General features: G+C 41.5%; 1 long non-coding RNA gene across 1 annotated transcript in view; it reads right to left on the bottom strand.

The window, feature by feature from the left end:
* LOC101906544 (uncharacterized) overlaps window positions 1–15,229 on the bottom strand; it is a 69,253-nt gene extending 54,024 nt beyond the window's left edge. The window contains exons 1-2 of the long non-coding RNA XR_238035.5: window positions 15,143–15,229; window positions 604–753 (exon numbers count right to left, since the gene is read on the bottom strand). This is a non-coding gene — a long non-coding RNA (uncharacterized lncRNA). The remainder of the gene's footprint in view (window positions 1–603; window positions 754–15,142) is intronic.
* Between the last annotated feature and the right edge of the window lie 1,541 nt (window positions 15,230–16,770).

The raw sequence follows: 16,770 nt of genomic DNA, 5'->3' as shown, positions 1-16,770 counted from the left end.
AAAAAGAATCTACCTTCCAATGCAGGAAACACAGGATTGATCCCTGGTCAAGGAACTAAGATCTCACATGCCTTGGGGCAACAGCCTGCTTGCCTTGACTAGAAAGGCCACTCAGCCAAAACAAACACAAACAAAAAGATAGCTAGAAATCCCAAGGCGGAGGGAAAGAGAAACAATAGCACATATGGATTCTAAGGAGCGGGGCAAGACTTCAAAAGGGTGGAGGGGTTAGAGTTAGAATTAAGTTAGGAAATGGAGTAGAACATGAGTTCGCTGTTCCTGAGATTATGGACAAGGGATTCTCCTCAATATGACAGTGAAAGGGGAATACAAATAGAAGGAATTCAATGCTGGATGATATATCAAGCAGGTATTAATTTCTTCTTCTGGCCAGTAGGACAATAACCAAGAACTCAATGTCCTGAAAGAAAGCCTTGATGTTGCTGCCAAGATTGTGTATTGATCAATTACTCCCAAAAAACAATTTCGATGTGAGACAAAAACGTTAGTTGTTCACCCAAAGTCACTGCTTTGCTAACAGCCAGGGCTAGCTTCACTGGCAGGGTCACAAGGCCCCCATATCTAGAAGGGCCCTGTACTTACTTGGTTTAATGTTCTGGTGTCATGCGGTCCAGCTTGAAATTCTCCAGTTTTCAACAAAGGGCCTCGCGTTTTTATTTCACACTGAGCTCCACAGATTCTTCATTCTCCCTCCTCCAGGTGGCCCAGTCCTCCAGGTGAGTCCGGACCCCTCTGTAACACAGAGGACATTTTTATCCATCTGATCCATACACTGTAGTTCCACCCCAGTTGCCAGGAAATTGGTTTAGATCTGGGTAGAAGATACCATTCAAACAGATGAGGAGTAGGAAGAGATAAGCTGGGAAGTTTCTCAAAAACCTTTCCTCAAACATAAAAAGGAACAGTGGAGGAAATATATCTGATTATATCCTGAATATATATGATTATATCCTGAATCTGACCACTTCTCCCTCTCTCCACCACCAAAACCCATTCACCTCTTACCTGGACTGCTTTCAATAGCCTATAAGCCCCATTTCTCCTCTCACCCCTTTATAGTCAATTCTCCATGAAGTGGGAAGACTCTATCCTTTACAAACATATATCATGTCACCTACCTGCTTAAAACTCTCCCCAAATTTATCTTATGATAAAATTCAAGATTCTGTGTGTATGTGCATGCTCAGTTGTGTCTGACTCTTCGTGGCCCCATGGAATGTAACCCACCAGGGTCTTGTCCATGGGATTTCCCAGGCAAGAATACTGGAATGGGTTGCCATTTCCTTCTCCAGGGGATCTTTCAACACACGGACTGAATTCTCCTTTCCTGCAACTCCTGCATTGGCAGGTCATTCTTAACCACTGCACCATCTGGGACCATGGCCTGTAGAGCCCTTAGGATCTGACATTTGCCTACCTTGGCAATCTCAGGTCCTATAAATCCCCTCCCTGCTCACTACTTTTCAGCCACATGGGCCTCCCTGCTGTTTCTCAAAAATATCAACCACACCACAACACTAGGGGCTTTGTGCTTGCTTGGAATCCCTTCCCTAAGAAGTTCCCATGCACACTCCCTGCCTTCATTCAAGTCTTCCATGGTAGCCAAAGAAATCCCCTGGACAATCATTTATAAAATAGGCCCTCCAATGGCCTCTAGTACCAAGCCTGGCTTTGTTGTTCTTTACTATTTAATTACTTGAAATCAATATTTATTCTATTTATCCCCACTTCTTTTTTGTCTCAGTTTCCGTTGGAATGTTACCTTGAAAAAAACAGAGAATCTTATCTGATAATATAGGAGAACATCTATCTGAACCTATGGCCTACTTATTCCATTGAGTCCACATAGTCCCATTGTATCCCCGCTACTTAGAACATCAGCACATAATGTTCACTAGATAAATTACTGTTGAATGTTGCTCAGTTGTGTCCAACTCTTTGCGACCCCATGGATTGTAGCCTGCCAGGCTCCTCTGCCTATGGAAATCTCCAGGGATGAATACTAGAGTGGGTAGCCATTCCGTTCTGCAGGAGATCTTCCCAACCTAGGATTGAACCTGAGTCTCCTGCATTGCAGGCAGATTCTCTACCAGCTGAGCCACCAGGGAAGCCCTGTTGAATAAATGAATATATATTATGCCTAGAGCTGCTACAGTCCTCCTGTGATACTAAAGGAATTTCCTGACTTGTGATAGAAGGTGGTACAGAAGGAACCCAGATCCACTGTGACATCCCTGAGATGTGGAATCCATCAGTCAAGCACAGCTTACCTCCTCCTTCTCACATGAGACAGTAAGACATTGAAGTCACTTTAATTTGAATTTACTGCTTACTCAAAGTGAAAAGGATCCTAACTGATACATAATTTTAACCTTCTAGAAAATTTTGATGTTTAAAATCCTGGAATGTATCATTCAAGAACTTTTTCTTTCCATTTTTCATATGACCTGGATAAATTCAACTAAATAGTTTATGACTTTTCAGATTAACTTGACACTATTAATCAGATCACCTACCTACCATAATCCATTATTAGAGGCATTTGAATTTCTCCATTGAGATAATAATGCCAAAACACTTTTCTTGTGCAACCAGGCAAACCTGAATTATCAAATTTATAATACTGAAAGAGAAGAAACCAACAAAAAACAAAACACACACAAAACACCCAAAACCTTGCCTACCAGAATACTTATTTTCAAACATCATTTGGATAAAAGTGATTGCCACCTCTTAGAAACAGTCAAGTAGTAAATGGTTCTGGAAGTTGACTCTATAAGAGAAAAAATATGTATTCCAGAGAGTCAGCTAAAGTCTAAACCATAGACATACTGCATCTTTCAGCAAAATCTGCCATATTATAAAAGATATTGAGCTAATTTTCAAGAATAATATATTTCCATTCCCAGTATTTCCCTATGAATTCATTGTTAACTAAATGTGATTATATTATTCAGCTCAGTTCAGTCGCTCAGTGGTGTCCAACTCTTTGAAACCCCAAGGATGGCAGAAAGCCAGGCTTCCATGACCATCACCAACTCCCAGAGCTTGCTCAAACTCATGTCCATCGAGTCAGTAATGCCATCCAACCATCTCATCCCCTTCTCCTCCCACCTTCAATCTTTCCCAGCATCAGGGTCTTTTCCAATGAATACGTTCTTCACATCAGGTGGCCAAAGTATTGGAGCTTCAGCTTCAACATCAGTCCTTCCAATGAATATTCAGGACTAACTTCCTTTAGGATGGATTGGTGGGATCTCTTTGCAGTTCAAGGGACTCTCAAGAGTCTTCTCCAACACCACAGTTCAAAAGCATCAATTCTTTGGTGCTCAGCTTTCTTTATGGTCTGACTCTCACATCCATACATGACTACTGGAAAAACCATAGCCTTGACTAGACGGACCTTTGTCAGTAATGTTTCTGCTTTTGAATATGCTGTCTATGGTTGGTCATAGCTTTTCTTCCCAAGGAGCAAGGGTCTTTTAGTTTCCTGGCTGCAGTCAGCATCTGCAGTGATTTTGGAGCCGAAGAAAATAAAGTTTCTCACTTTTTCCATTGTTTCCCCATTTATTTTCTGTGAAGTGATGGGACTGGATTCCATGATCTTAGTTTTTAGAATGTTAACTTTCAAGCCAGGTTTTTCACTCTCCTCTTTCACTTTCATCAAGAGGCTCTTTAGTTCCTCTTCACTTTCTGCCATAAGGGTGGTGTTATCAGCATATCTGAGGTTACTGATATTTCTCCTGGCAATCTTGATTCCAGCTTGTGCTTCATCCAGCTTGGCATTTCGCATGATGTACTCTGCATATAAGTTAAATAAGCAGGATGACAATATACAACCTTGACATACTCCTTTCCTGATTTGGAACCAGTCTGTTGTTCCATGTCCAGTTCTAACTGTTGTTTTCTGACTTGCATACAGAGTTCTCAGGAGGCAGGTAAGGTAGTCTTGTATTCCCATCTCTTGAAGAATTTTCCACAGTTTGTTGTGATCCACACAGTCAAAGGCTTTGGTGTAGTAATTAAAGCAGAAGTAGATGCTTTTCTGGAACTCTTTTGCTTTTTCTATGATCCAACGGATGTGGGCAATTTGATCTCTGGTTCCTCTGCCTTTTATAAATCCAGCTTGAATATCTCAAAGTTCTCAGTTTACATACTTCTCGCTTGGATAATTTTGAGCATGACTATATTATTACCATGTGGAATTAGTTCATTTATTTATTGAGCACTTACTTTGTGTCATACTACAGGCAATAGGGAGATGCATGTGAATAAGATACAGCTCCTTTTCTCAAGGAGTTTAGCTGTGATCTCTACACCCTCCATTCCATGCTAAATAAATGTCCAAACTTCTTTGTTTTCTTCACCAAATAACTTCTTGATTTCTGGCACTCCCTTAAGGATGGTGCTTTTCATGTGGTTCTCCTGAGTACTAAGTTGGTATTCTTGGCTCCCTGTTGCTATTTCCAGAGAGTTACTCCCCTGATATGTTGTAAAATCCCTTCTTGTTATGCAGGTGGAGCTGCTGGATGCCTTCTACCCATCTCATCTCTGTGGTCTTCCAACCATTCCATCAGGCTTATGGATACATGTGACACCTGCTTCAAATTCTTCAACTTTACCTCAAGCCCTGTCATCATCTCAGGTATCTCTGATGGTCACAAGAGTAAGCCAGTGAACTCCCCAATCCAATGACTCATTGCTCTCTTCAAACCCAGTGGCTACTGCCTTATGCTTCATTCATCAACATCTTAGGCACCTTGTATTGCCTGTATCTACTCTACATACAAACTGTTAAATTCTAATATTCTGTAGCTGATGACTCCACCCTTATGGCAGAGGGTGAAGAGGAACTGAAGAGCCTCTTGATGAAGGTGAAAGAGGAGAGTGAAAAAGCTGTCCTAAAACTTAACATTCAAAAAGCTAAGATCATGAAATCCAGTCCCATCACTTCATGGCAAATAGATGTGGAAACAATGGAAACAGTGAGAGACTCTTTTCTTGGGCTCCAAAATCACTGCAGATGGTGACTGCAGCCATGAAATTAAAAGACGCTTGCTTGGAAGGGAAGTTATGACCAACCTAGACAGAATATTAAAAAGCAGAGACATTACTCTGTCAACAAAGGTCCGTCTAGTCAAGGCTATGGTTTTTCCAGTAGTCATGTATGGATGTGAGAGTTGGACTATAAGGAAAGCTGAATGCCAAAGAATTGATGCTTTTTAACTGTGGTGTTTGAGAAGACTCTTGAGAGTCCCTTGGACTGCAAGGAGATCCAACCAGTCCATCCTAAAGGAGATCAGTCCTGGGTGTTCATTGGAAGGACTGGTATTGAAGCTGAAACTCCAATACTTTGGCCACCTCATGTGAAGAAGTGACTCATTTGAAAAGACCCTGATGCTGGGAAAAATTGAGGGCAGGAGGAGAAGGGGATGACAGAGGATGAGATGGTTGGGTGGCATCACCGACTCACTGGACATGAGTTTGAACGAGATCTGGGAGATGGTGGACAGGGAAGCCTGGCATTCTGCAGTTCACGGGGTCGCAAGGAGTCAGACATGACTGAGCGACTAAGCAACAACAACTCTGTAGCCACAACCTCCTGTCCTTCATCATTTTTCTCATGGTCTCTTTCCTGTTAAACTTTATTCTTTTGACTTCACAGAAATCTCTAAGCTCTCAGTGCTTCCATATTTTCCCAGGTGATTAGACACTTGTTGACTTTATTTTCCTTCTAGACCAGACTTCTTTGTTGATACCCAACAATTTTGGTAAAGTGTAAAAGTATAGATGGTTTGGAGATATATCATTAAAGGTGAGAGAGGGAGAGAGAATGAGGCAGAGGCAGAGACAAAGGGATAAAGAGAGACAGAGACAGAAAGAGACAGAGATGGAGAGAAAGACCTGGTGGAATGCTAATGGCTAGAATAAGTGGGCCCCACTCTAATCCTTTTAAATTTACTTCAGAATGTAAGAGTTACTTATCTCACTTAAAATGTTGGTTATGTCACTCTTTGGCTTGAAGTTCTTCAATTGTCCCCCATCAGTTATAGAACTGAATTCAGGGTTCTTAGTCTGGCTTCTAGGGCTGGTAATAATTCAATCTTGCCTCCCCGCCAACCCCACCCAGAATCATTTCCCAGTACTTCTTACTTCTCACATGATGCAGTTTGGAGGCTCTCTGCTTCTGCCTACAGTCTTATTTTCTCTTCTTTATGTAATCCCTTAACGAGGTCTCTCTCACCCCTGCTCCCGATGGACTCCTAAGTATATTTCAAGGTTCACCGAAAGCCTGACTTCACTCTTAGAGCCTTCATGGCTTCCTGTGGCTGGAATTTCTGGGTCCTATCTTCAAGACACTTCCTTATTTTGTGTACACTTCTAAAATCGTACCACTGTTTATTCTTATTTTTTCCCCCATGTATCTTTAAGATAGTGCAGAGTTTTTCAACCTCTTTCCTGTAGGGTCTTTCCAAGTCATGACAACCCTAAACATCTCCAGATGTCCCCAGGAGGACAAAAATTAGCCCCAGGTATAGTATAAACCACTCTAGGGCTGTGCCTTGTTTTCTTCACCTTATTAAACTTAGGAACTGCCAGAGACCTTAGCCTGTACCCTACACTCAGCCCATGCTTAATGAATTGATCTGAATCACGGAAAATATGTCACTGCTCTAGCAAAATGCCAGACAGCCCAGGCGGCGTCAATAGCATTCTTTCAGTTCTCTCTAAATAAAGATATTTTCTAGTTTAACATGATGTTCCACTGCTAAGGACAGAAGTATTCTGAGTTTTCTTTCTAAAAGCAAAGGGCATATTTGAAAAAGTTTTCTGAGTGTCATGGACCAAGGCTTTTCTGACTGTGTAGCTCCTGAAGCCTTGCAGGCTCCCCCACCCCTCCCATCCACTTCCTCACCCTCCTGAATCCCTTTCTGCCCACCCCTGTGCCTCCCTCCCCAGCGCTCATCATTCAGTGCTCCTCTTCCCCACACGGCACTAGGGTGAAGCCCCTGGGTAGGTGGCACCTACAGCTTCTCAGAACCAAGCACCAACAGAGGTGAAGGGCCCAGTGGACGACCGCCAAGTCCATGGTCTGTCTGCTTCCTGGCCCAGGGCATCTGGTTCCTTTTTACTGGGCTTTTATCTGTATTTATCTTCTCAACCAAATGAGTTTAAATGTCTTTATCTTTTACTACTGAGGTGGCCTAGATCCCCTTTCTGTCTTCATGTGACTTCCTAGTCCAGCCCATTTTCTTCTCAAAGAGAGGGTTTACAAATACCAAGAGATGGGAAATGGACTCTTTCTAGGAAAGCTGTGTGAGCCTAGCTTGGTGAGTAGAGGGAAGACTCTGACTTCCCAGCACCACAGGGTAGGGCTCCAAGAGGATGTTTTATATTTAAAACAGAAGGTAAGGTACGGCTTTTCTCCCACATGCCAAATGGCAGGCCTTGTGTTCTTTTGTTTGCATAATAAATTATGGAAAAGGAAAGAGACTCTGGAAAACCCAGGATGGTCAAACCAAATGGATAATGTTTTTTCCCTAAAAGCAACTATACAAATTAGAAGATACCTGATGGGCCATTTGAACAGAGCAGTGATATCTTCACTCAGTTGTGTCCTTTCACTTTCTCTGCCTTGGACTTTGTGAAAATACGAAGCACTGATTTGAGGCTCTAACATTTAAAACTGTTATGGCATGGGACTTCCCTGGTGGTCCGGTGGCTAAGACCCTGTGCTCCCAATGCACAGGGCCAGGGTTCTATCCTTCATCAGGGAACTAAATCCCGCATGTAGCAACTAAGACCTGGGGCAGCCAAATAAATGAATAAATAAAATGATTATGGCAGACATCGTAGATTGGCTGTCCCAATTACCATACCCAACACCATCTTCCCCTCACCTGCCTCTAACTTAGAAATTGCCAAAACAGAATATTCATTTTCCCAGCTTCCCTTAAAGCTCACATGGGCTTCTCACGTGGTTTTGTCAACTAGGACAGAAGGAGAATTTTGCAGGGGTGGGGGTTGGGGGAATCCTGGGAAAGTGCTTACCTTCCTCATTAGAAATAAACTATTTCTTTCCCTTGTTTCTGCTGGAATGTGGATGTGTTTCTGGAACGGCACTCATCATTTTGAGACTGTAAAGCGTCTCTTGCATCACCAGGCAGCACCACCATTCTGCTGTGGGACAGAAACGAACCTGTTTCTCTAACCCTTGTAGACCACAGTTCTGTTGTTCACTGCCGAAAGCACTGAGAATAAAAGTAGCTGTTTATCCTCTGATCAATCATCATACAAATAAATGTTGGTTATGCCCATTCTCTTTTCCCTATGCACTGTCACCAGAAACTCACGAGGATACAGTGAGGTGAGTCCAAAATCTACCTGGCATTGAGCATAAATCTAAACCAATGATGATGTTCCAGAAGGCAGGTTGAACATCTAAATGATAAGTCGCTTTCTTATCAGTTCAGTTCAGTCGTTCAGTTGTGTCCGACTCTTTGCAACCCCATGAATCGCAGCACGCCAGGCCTCCCTGTGCATCACCAACTCCCAGAGTTCACTGAGACTCACGTCCATCGAGTCAGTGATGCCATCCAGCCATCTCATCCTCTGTCATCCCCTTCTCCTCCTGCCCCCAATCCCTCCCAGCATCAGAGTCTTCTCCAGTGAGTCAACTCTTCGCATGAGGTGGCCAAAGGACTGGAGTTTCAGCTTTAGCATCATTCCTTCCAAAGAACACCCAGGAATGATCTCCTTCAGAATGGACTGGTTGGATCTCCTTGCAGTCCAAGGGACTCTCAAGAGTCTTCTCCAACACCACAGTTCAAAAGCATCAGTTCTTCAGTGCTCAGCTTTCTTCACAGTCCAACTCTCACATCCATACATGACCACTGGAAAAACCATAGCCTTGACTAGACGGACCTTTGCTGGCAAAGTAATGTCTCTGCTTTTGAAATATGCTATCTAGGTTGGTCATAACTTTCCTTCCAAGGAGTAAGTGTCTTTTAATTTCATGGCTGCAATCACGATCTGCAGTGATTTTGGAGCCCAAAAAATAAAGTCTGACACTGTTTCCACTGTTTCCCCATCTATTTGCCATGAAGTGATGGGACCAGATGCCATGATCTTCGTTTTCTGAATGTTGAGCTTTAAGCCAACTTTTTCACTCTCCTTTTCACTTTCATCAAGAGGCTTTTGAGTTCCTCTTCACTTTCTGCCATAAGGGTGGTGTCATCTGCATATCTGAGGTTATTGATATTTCTCCTGGCAATCTTGATTCCAGCTTGTGCTTCTTCCAGCCCAGCATTTCTCATGATGTACTCTGCACAGAAGTTAAATAAGCAGGGTGACAACATACAGCCTTGACGTACTCTTTTCCTATTTGAAACCAATAGTTCACATTTATTGAGTGCTTGGGCTTCCCTGGTGGCTCAGATGGTAAGGCGTCTGCCTGCAGTGTGGGAGACCCGGGTTCGATCCCTGGGTTGGGAAGATCCCCTGAAGAAGGAAAATGGCAACCCACTCCAGTACTCTTGCCTGGAAATTCCACGGACTGAGGAGCCTGGTAGGCTACAGTCCATGGGGTGGCAAACAGTCGGACATGACTGAGCAACTTCCCTTTCACTTTCTACTATATACTAAGCACCCTTGAAGTGTGGCTGTAAATGAATTAACTTATTTAGTGTTTGTAAGAACCCAATGAGGTAAGTATCAAGTTCACAGTCATTTAGAGATGAAGCAATGAAGACACATAATAACTAATTCAAGGTTACTCAGCTAATAAGAAGCACAACACTATTATCAATATGGCTCAGACTGAACCTACAGCATATATACCCTGAAGAGAAACCAAAAAACAGAAGCAGTGGTGTAACAAATTCAGTAAAGAGATTAAAGTGATCCACATTAAAAAAAAATTATTAAAAAAGAGAAAGGTGATTCTGCCCACATCACTTAGAGAAAATATCCATTTAAATTAAATAATATTAAATTATTTAAATTTAATATTTAATAATAATAACAAATATCAATAAGAATAAGGATAACCACTAAATTTTATTAAGGGCTTATTTATGTGTCAGTGGAGAAGGAAACGGCAACCCACTCCAGTATTCATGCCTGGAAAATCCCATGGACCGAGGAGCCTGGTGGGCTACAATCCATGGGGTAGCAAAGAGTCAGACACAACTGAGCGACTTCTGTGTGTGTGTGTGTATTATGTGTCAGGCACTTTGCTAATTGTTTTTATGGATCTTTTCTATCATTCAATCCTCCAAACAGTACAGCAGAAATGAGGCAGATAATCTGCTGCCAGCCCCAAAGCCATGCTTCTGCTTCCTCCTTGCTGTCTTAGTCCCAGTATCCTCCCCTGTGTTTCCCACCCTCATGCCAGGAGCTCAGAGAAAATGGTACTTCCTCAAGCCCCAGTGGTGGGAGCTTGGCCTCTGTCAATTATCCCTTTTGCCAGCAACTGATTCAAGGCAGGCATATTCTACCTAGAGAAGCAGTAAACCAAGAGAAAGGAGAGGTGGTCTTCTGGGCACCTCCGGGAAAGATTTCCCTCATTGGTCAGAAGATGCATCAACAGGAAATAGCCATGTCAAACCAGGAACTGCAGCCGTCAGCTTGGGACCATTAGTTGAGAAGCCTAGATACCAAGCCATTTGCTAAGGATGGCAGAGAAAAAGATAGAAAGGAGCTGATCCGCCCCCCGCTCAACCCCGGCCCAACCCAAGACAGTGCTTGCTCACTGTGAGTAAGCCCTAAAACTGCCCTCCCTCTGGATTTCCTGTTCTATGAAATAACAGGTTTTTCACTTTTTACGGTATGCTAAATAGGTCCTATTATTATCTACCCACTTTAGAGAAACTAAGGCATGGAATTTAGAAATCAGTATTCAAACCTAAGCAGTCTGTTTGCAGATCATCAGTTATTTTCTTTAAGAAAAATAATAAAACAAAATACCATCATGTCCTAAACTTGCCAACTTCCTCTGGCTAGTCACAAAAAAACACTTTTTTTTTTTTTGTGGTAATTTTCAACCTTTTTACTTTGTTTTGTAATGTAGTCAATTAACAATGTTGTGGTCATTTCAGGTGAACAGCAAAGGCGCTCAGTCATGCATACACAGGTATTCATTCCCTCCCCAACCCCCTCCCACCCAGGCTGGCACATAACATTGAGTAGAGCTCCATGTGCTATACAGTAGGTCCTTGTTGGTTATTCATTTTAAATACAGCAGTGTGTACATGACCTTAAGACAGAAAGAGACTCGCAGACTTAGAAAATGAACTTATGGTTATGGGGGGTGGAGGGCAAAAGGAAAGTTAAAAAAAAAAAAAAACAAAAACACAATTATTTAAATACCCCAGTAAGAAATGTTCAGAAGTGAATGTCTGAGCTATCACCCTGTTAACCTGCCCAGTTGAATTTAGATTAGCAGATCATAAAGTGCCATGAGGAAAAACTTGGACTTCTCTGAATTAGAGCATGAGATCTAAAATCTTCAAGGAATGTGTGTGAGACAATGACCTTCAGAAGAAGTAGCCAGATAAAGGTGAAAAGAACTGGGCAGTTTTTCCATGCCCATGATCCACCAAATTCTTCCCTCACACTCCCCAGATCCTTTTAAACAATGGGAAACACGAGAAAGTCCCCAAACATGGGAAAATTTAACCTCATCTCTCAATGACTCAGTTCTTCTAGTACTGCTGTGCTTCCCTCCACTTCTCAGCCTAAATCTCATCCCTTCCATAGGGCTCAGTTTTAAAACCCTCACCTCCCAGACCCCCATCCCCGGCCCACAGTTGGTTTCCTTCTCTGTTTGATTCTGGTAGCATTTCATCTGTATCATATGCAGAATTTTATCGTGTTACCCGGCTTGATATTAATTTTATTTGGATATATAAGTCTATGCTCAGCTTCTTTTCTCAGACTATAAATGGAATTAAGGGAAGACCTGTGTTTTATTCGTGATTATAATCTCCAGTGTCTCTAAAAAATGCTTTGCACTAGGAACCTCAAGGAGTGATTCAAACTTTTTAAAACTCAAAAATCAGCCTCATGAATCCTCTAGCATTCATGGAGTATCTTTATGAATAAATACATAGTTCATTATTTCTGTAAGGAAGCCATTCATTATTTTCTGATTGATATCTCTGAACTGTTACATTTTTGTTTTAACTTTAGAGATACTAAGGGAGACCAATTTTACAAAATACTATGCTATATAAAATTAGGATTTTCTTTTTTTTTTTTTTTTTGGTAATGTACATTTTATTTTTTGTTATTATAATGGATACAAAACAGTGCTTCATTGTACCTCATTGTAGTTCTATTTGCATTTACCTGATTACTTGAAGTTGAGCATCTTTTCTTAATTTTTTAGTTTTATTCTGTTTCTTCTTCAGGGCAACACCTGCTCATGTTGCTGGCCCATTTTTCTGTTTGGTTACTTTCCTTTTTCTTGTCCATCTTTTTAAAGGAATTAGTATATCTTAAACACAAGATTCAACTTAAACATTCAACATGTATAACTGACAAATAAATGTTGCCTAAAATTAGGATTTTCTAAAGACCTGGCCAGCATTTATGCTTCCTCTTTCCCCTCTTCCTGGCCCTCTCATCTCTCCATTCAAAGATGCAGAGAAAGGAGACAAGTACTGGTGGTGAATAGAGGGGATAAAAGTCCTTTCAGGACTGTCCTAGGGCAGGTGGTAGAAATCAGCTGTCTCCTGACAGTAGTACTCTGACAGCACAAAGAGGTTGGGAGAAGTGCTCAACTGTCAAAGGAAATCATTTAAGGAGCAGGGGCTCTGATTTCAAACCTGTACAGGTGAAGCTTTATGGTCTAATAAAGTCAGCTATCGAAGAGAAAGATCATCACAGTTAATAGGTGCAGAGGCAGAAGAGCCTAGCAAGTGATGACAACTAGAGCTGACCTGACCATAAAAAGCAACTTTTCTAGAAACAGTGACCATCAGTCTGGTCAATTTTATAAGTCATATTAAAATCCACTTATATTTTCACAGACCACAGCATTCTTCCGTGAACACCATTTCTTCTGGACTTGGAGTCCTAGGGCTTTCATATGCTTCTGCCACTGTGGTCCGTTCCTACTGGCATTGTTGGAGGGTGGGAGGAAAGATCTAGAGAGCACCAGGGAGGAAAACATCTACAAACTGAAATACCCTCTGTGTGTCAGAGGTGTGCACATGCAATCCTAGGACACAGTGTCACTGGCTCCATTTCACAGATGACACTGTTGGGCCCATGAGTTCACATGCTTTCACCACAGCATGAATTGTGTGCTGGAAGCATCAGAGCCTCCAGGTAGAGAAAGTCTGATCACAAATGCAAGGATGATGAGTGCCATTTGCTGAGCAGAGTAATGTATTCAAATGATTCAAAACTTGACAGCCTTGCTTTTGCTATTTGGAAAAAAGTGAAGAAAATAATTCTTAACCAATGTGTACATTTCATGGCAAAACCAGTAAGAGGCTAATGCCGAAAAAAGATCAAGTCAACAAACAAATATAGCTAGGATAGATACCACTGGGCCTCAAAATTTTGAGCAAACTCAAACATGCAAATGGAGAGCCTTTGGTTAATATTTACCCTTGTCAATAGCAACTCCTAAAGAGTGATGCTGATCAGTTACAAGTGTGAACAACTAGAACAGAAGAGATCCAGAGGAGACCTTCAAGACTTACTTCCAAACTAGACAAGCTTGTGGAACCTAAAACAAATCCATCACTTGAGAACAATCTATAGGAAAGTTCATCATTTCTATAAAGGGGTGGGGTAGGGAAATTATGATTTTTTTCATTTAATAAGAGATCTCTGAAGTGAGAAATAGGTAACATGGAGAAAAGTAAACAGTGTGTTTAATCCGTCTAAAAGCCTTTGAGCAAATGAATGGTGATGAAGTTTCAGGGGAGCCATTGGAACTTAGAGAAGAGAGGATTGGGTGTGTTTAGTTAAATCAGCAACTCAACAGCCAAGGAAACTGGGGACTCCAAAATTTAAAGTATGAAGAGATGTTGAAATTCACTTAATTCAACCCTTAATTTTATAAAGTTGGAGGCCACAATCCAGAGATGGTTCTAGAATAACAAATTCTTCACACCTTGGCCAGTGTTCTCCTATGCGACAAGCTTCTATAATATATCCGTTATACTCGGTTATAAAATACATACAACATAATAAACTATATACTCACTCTCCAAAAGTGGCTGTAGATTAGAACAAAAATTTCCTCAAGCTTCCCTAGGCCCAGATCGGAGCTGCCTTCAACATGCAAATACTGTATTATGAATACCAAAATGAGGGTATTCTAAAAGAGAACTCCAGAGCACGTTTAAACATCATCAAAAAGTGCACAGAAAATATGCCGGAAGATAGATTCTCAATCTTTAAATAAAATATTGGTCCCTCCGCAACAGAAATAGAACTCACAATTTTCTTTATTCTTGCTCAGAAAAAAATAGAAAATTCCTAGATAATTTGGGAGATCGGATGCAAAATAAAGGCAAGTTCAATTCTCCGAATTCTCAGTTCCTCACTAGAGGAGGGAAGCTTCTTCACACTTTAGGTGAGTTAAGGACAAATAAAAGGAAGTATTACTTTATAAGAAAATAATAAACCCATGGAGCTCATTACCACAAAAGAGGTACAGGCAAGGAATATAAATGGATTCATAAAGGTTTTGACCAAATTTATGAATGTCAGAGCCATAAATGGCTACTGAGAGTACACCTAACCTTTAAGGTTAATGTCAGGGAGGAAAACCACGTCCTTTCCTGGCAAATCCCTTGAGGCCTCTGTTGTCGACACTACACAGGGTTGGATAGAACAGCCGGCTTGCCCAGCAGAATTGTTCCTAAATTCATTTTAACAGATTGGATATCTGGGCCCATGAATGCCCATCTCTTCAACAGAAACATAAATGAAAAATGTTCCATTTTAAACAGAAAGCTTAATGAAATACTGCTGTTAGACTTTACCATTTAGGTAACCAGAGTTAAACAAGAGGAAAGACTTGAGTTTGAGGGAACCAGAAAGAAGCCCAGGTTCAAAGCCAGACTGTATGGGATGGGCCCTCATGCACATTACTGACCTTTCTGGGCTTCGCTTTCTCACTTGTGAAATGAGGAGCATCACATCCGAGTAATAGCCATTGGGTCAAGACTTGCATGAGAAAATGCTCTGTAAACTGAAAACAGTACATATTATTACAGGAGGGGTAGTCAGTTTGGAGTACATCTCAGTCATCTGGGCAGAGGGTTCGTGAAATACATGAAGACAGTAATCCTTGCTTCATTTATGAGAATTGACGAGCATATACAAAAAGTACTCAAGACACAAGTCAAATGGAACTCCCTCAGGCAGAGTTTATTTTATAAAAAATATTTATTTATGTTAGTATTTATTTTGGCTGTGCTGAGTCTTCGTTGCTGTGCACAGATTTTTCTAGTTATGCCAAGCGGGGGCTACTCCCCAGTTGCAGCGTGTCGGCTTTTCTTTGCAGGGGCTTCTCTTGCTGCGGCTTGCAGGCTCTAAGTACTTCAGTAGCTGTGGCACAGGGGCTCAGTTGCCCCCAGGCATGTGGAATCTCCCCATACCAGGGACTGAACCCACGTCCCCTGCATTGGCAGGCATATCTTAACCACTGGGCCACCAGGGAAGTCCCAGTGATCCATTATCCTCTAAATTTTCAGAAAACTCTAGTCATATCTCGGATAGAGCACTCGAATTATTTATCTGCTTACTCACCTGTGTCATTTACCTGTGAGCTCCACTAGAGCAGAGACCTTGTTTTATTAATGTCTGATCCCTGCTATTTATTATAGCCCTGGTATATATTTGCCAATCAATAGACATTGAATAAATTCTGTTATGTGTTACTAATCCTTTTATTTCTACTTCACAATAGTGCAGAAAAGAAATGATCCAACTGTAACATGCAATAAATAGATAGTGGCTAAGGTAAAAACATCTATTTCTGCTTTATTGACTATGCCAAAGCCTTTGACTGTGTGGATCACAATAAACTGTGGAAAATTCTGAAAGAGATGGGAATACCAGACCACCTGACCGGCCTCTTGAGAAACCTATATGCAGGTCAGGAAGCAACAGTTAGAACTGGACATGGAACAATAGACTGGTTCCAAATAGGAAAAGGAGTACGTCAAGGCTGTATATTGTCACCCTGCTTATTTAACTTCTATGCAGAGTACATCATGAGAAACACTGGGCTGGAAGAAGCACAAGCTGGAATCAAGATTGCCAGGAGAAATATCAATAACCTTAGATATGCAGATGACACCAACCTTATGGCAGAAAGTGAAGAGGAACTCAAAAGCCTCAAGATGAAAGTGAAGAGGAGAGTGAAAAAGTTGGCTTAAAGCTCAACATTCAGAAAACGAAGATCATGGCATCTGGTCCCATCACTTCATGGCAAATAGATAGGGAAACAGTGGAAACAGCATCAGACTTTATTTTTTTGGGGCTCCAAAATCACTGCAGATGCTGACTGCAGCCATGAAATTAAAAGATGCTTACTCCTTGGAAGGAAAGTTATGTCCAACCTCGATAGCATATTCAAAAGCAGAGACATTACTTTGCCAACAAAGGTTCGTCTAGTCAAGGCTATGGTTTTTCCAGTGGTCATGTATGGATGTGAGAGTTGGACTGTGAAGAAGGCTGAGCGCTGAAGAATTGATGCTTTTGAACCGTGATGTTGGA

This window comes from Bos taurus, chromosome 17, assembly GCF_002263795.3.
Source record: "Bos taurus isolate L1 Dominette 01449 registration number 42190680 breed Hereford chromosome 17, ARS-UCD2.0, whole genome shotgun sequence".
In the NCBI taxonomy this organism is placed as follows: domain Eukaryota; kingdom Metazoa; phylum Chordata; class Mammalia; order Artiodactyla; family Bovidae; genus Bos; species Bos taurus.
This window is presented reverse-complemented; position numbering and strand designations above follow the sequence as displayed.